Genomic DNA, 4034 nt, shown 5'->3' on the forward strand with positions numbered 1-4034 from the left:
CAGGAGCATCTAGAGCAGGAGCATCTAGAGCAGGAGCATCTAGAGCAGGAGCATCTAGAGCAGGAGCATCTAGAGCAGGAGCATCTAGAGCAGGAACATCTAGAGGAGAGAACTGTTCCCGTTAGCTGATGCAGTTTTGCTCTTCCGTCCACACTGGACACATAGTCCTCTGCTTCTTCCTTGTAATGCACAGCACTTGGGAAACCACACGTACTCTAAACATCAGATCATAGGTTCAAAGTTGACCTTAGTATGCTGGGTACTTCATAGTGGTAATATCTAAATCAATTTTGGTGAGAAAAAAAAATGTTGTTGGGTCCTTGAATGTCCCTTATCACTTCCACATGGTCATTTCCAACACTGACTTGGTACAAACAAAATACCCATGGAAAGAGGCCAAATATCACTTGAAGGATGGCCATATTAGCTATTAAGTTTCTTCAACCTTTTTTTTTCTCTACTAGACGTTTATGTGAGAAAAAGATGTCTTCAAACTATATCCCACCCTGAAAAGTTTACCTATCAACCTTTCTTCTAAAGTCACCTCACCACTAATCTTTTGATTTTATTTTTTTCAAATTCCTGACCAGGAGACAAATATGGAATTTCCTGGATAAATATAATCCTGACTCTCACATCATCTCCCTTGCCACACAAAACAGACAACCAGACACATCATTTAAATGACTACACTTCCTGACAACTTCCAGCGGACACCAAAACATGACACAGAAATCCATGAACCCACTGTCGTCCGCATAAGCTGCTCACAGGCAGAGCAGCCACACACCTGATTCCTCTGAGGCGGGATACCTTTCACAGTGATCACTGATGATTACATGAAACAGCAGGTGTAAACTAGCACTGCCTAAAGCGCACCTGGACATCTGGAATAGCACTACTTAAACAGATGGAAAGCTCTCAAAGTTTTTTTTAAAAAAAAGTGAAGGGAGTAAGAATGTGGAAACCTGAGTCTGTTGCTTCTGCAATTTGTGTCCTCTAGACCGGCTACCATATTCTCGTTTTCACTGTTGTTGTGTCCTGCTTTATAGTTAGTTCAATGGGAACATACACAACATAGTTGAGGGACTCAGATGACACAATCACTTTTGCCACCCACACTTTGTCTCTGGCAGTACTAGGATTTACCTTTCACAAGGAAGCACCTAAGGTTACATGCTGTTATCTTCCTGCCAGCACTAGCCATACATCCCATATTGCTCTAGATACTTCTAACATATTGAATTTTCTGTGTCCTAATATCCATATGATAACAGAATTTACTTTATAGAGACCCCTTTGGTTACCATATCCTACTCCAAATATTTAGCCCTCTGAGATACCCAATATGTGGTTTTGCTGTCTTTGGCATAGAGACAAGTGCTGCTGGACTTTTTCCCTGCAGGTAGCATAAGAAACAACAGCTTGCCCTCAGCTATCCCAGCATGCCTCAGAACACAAAATCTTTAGAAATGCAACTGTCCCATGAACTTCTACAGGGTTATGCGGGGTTAAGTTCTACCCGAAGCTTGCTACTTCGTATTAATAGAATGCTGTGGTACTGGTTCAATGTCCTGGTTAGTCACAATGCCTTATAAGATATTAATAACCAAGGACTCTCAGAACTCTATTATAACAGATTGTAAGGCAGTTTATCTAGCCCTGGATTAAATCATGAACTAGTATGTTCTTGCTTTTTTAAAAACAAATTGATTCTGACATTTCAAGTGAATGGAATGGAAAGAAAACGTTTACCAGATCAATAACTATATATCAAGTTCCACCCTGGAAAGTAATATGGAACTGGTATCATTAATTGAATGAGTTCTCAGTAGTCTACTTTAAAACCCAATGACACATTGTGCTCCTTCATAATTGTCAAGCAGGTTGATTAAAAGTAGAGATGATGGGACACCTGTTAGCAACTCTAATCTCTTTAGCATCCTCTACAAAACAGAACACTTTATTGGGAATGATGAAGGGACGCAGTTCCAGGAGATTTCTTCCAGCTGATAGTTCATACCACTGGGTTTCACGGCTGGTGTAGAAATGGAAGAATATGGCTCATGAGCAAGTATAACTATTAATACTATACACTGTGAGACTGAGGAAGAAATTGTGTGATAGACGCATTGAACCTGCTGTTAGATAGATGTGGAACAAAATTTCACTGCTCATCTGATTTCTAGAAGCATCGATTAATAAACTACCAGTGATTTTCAGATCCTAAACCACTGTATCATAGTCCCCCAGAAGTCTGAAGTCTGGATATCTCTCTTCACTCATGACACTCAATATGGTCTCCCCAGTAAAATGCCTCAAGTACTTTCACTGAAAGTTTAAGGAAATGTAAATGGTATAGACATGTAGCCATAATACAAAATATGCCCCACAGAGGATCTAGGTTTAGGAGCTAAAATAGGAAACCATGAATCCCACTATAAGTCCAGTTAGGCTCAGGGATCCTAGAATTATTTAACACTTTTTAAATGTCTGAGAATAAAATAAATTTACATCATTCCCTCCATCCTTTCCCTTCCTCCAACTCTTCCCATGCTCCCATATGCCCTCTTTCTCTCTTTCAAATGCATAGCCTCTTTTTCTTTGTCGTTGTTGGTCTGTTTGTGTGTACACGTATGTGTGGGTATGTGTATGTGTTTGTGCGTGCGCGCAATGTGTGTGTGTGTGTGTGTGTGTGTGTGCATTCCTAAATACATAATTACAAATGGCTCAATCCACATGTTACTTGCATGTATATGTTTTCTGACTGACCCATTCAGTCTCCCTGGGGAAGACTATCTCTTCCCTTCTCGGCATTCCTTAGCTGCCTGTAGTTATTTGTCTAAGCTTGAGGCCTCATGAGCTTTCCCCATCCACTTTAGCATGGCTAATGATGTAATCAGTATTCTAATCATGTTTAGGCAGCCATCCTGGTGACGCTTCGTGGATGTAGCTCCTAACATTACTATGAGATATAGTCTCTTTTTTTGTTGTTGTTTTTTTTGTTTGTTTGTTTGTCTGTTTTTGTTTTGTTTTTCGAGACAGGGTTTCTCTGTAGCCCTGGCTATCCTGGAACTCACTCTGTAGACCAGGCTGGCCTCCAACTCAGAAATCCGCCTGCCTCTGCCTCCCGAGTGCTGGGATTAAAGGCGTGCGCCACCACGCCCGGCTGAGATATAGTCTCATTGCAAATTCCCTGTTACCATAGATCTTAGAATCTTTCTGCCTCTCTTCTGCAATAAGCCCTGAGCCTTAGGTGCAGAGATTGTTCTGTGGGTGTGTCCGTTGAGACTAGGCTCCACAACTCTGCATTTTGGTCACTTGTAATTTTCCATAGTAGTCCCAGTCAATAGCAAAGAGAAGTTTCTTTGATGAGGGGTGAAAACTACACTTATCCTGCTGAACTCTGGAAAAAGATGTTGATCCTAGAATTCTTATGTAGAGCAACAACTTAACAAAATAGCCATTTACTTTTTTGCTAGAGACCTATGATCATCTGGTATCAGCACAAAATATCTAGTATCATTGTCAAAAACCCTGATCGGCATTGCATCCTATAGTTTACTGTGGTCAGAGCATCTTCTGTGTCTCTGCGGTCTATATGCTGTTCCTAATGCTTATTTTTTTCCCACTGAGCACTCAAAGCAGCTGCTTTAGTTGCATTTGCTCTATGGTGAATAGAACCACAGAGCTCATTTCTAACACCGTCAAGAAAAAGCGTTTACTGGGATCTTCTGGAGGAAAATGGTGAATCAGACTGGTCAATATAGCATCTCATAATACAAGTGCCTGGTGTAGCATAAAGGCAATTTTTGTATAACATTTGAATAGCATTGTTTAACTTATATCAGATGACATCATTTTTTTTCCATTTACAGATGCAAAGAAGAGGCATCTTAAAAGATTTTTCTTCTCAAGTGTTTAGATAAAAGTAAACTACAACAGCCGGGCCTGGTGGCGCAGGCCTTTAATCCCAGCACTCGGGAGGCAGAGGCAGGCGGATTTCTGAGTTCGAGGCCAGCCTGGTCTACCAA

This window comes from Mus pahari, chromosome 13 (genome assembly GCF_900095145.1).
Source record: "Mus pahari chromosome 13, PAHARI_EIJ_v1.1, whole genome shotgun sequence".
Taxonomy (NCBI): Eukaryota; Metazoa; Chordata; class Mammalia; order Rodentia; family Muridae; genus Mus; species Mus pahari.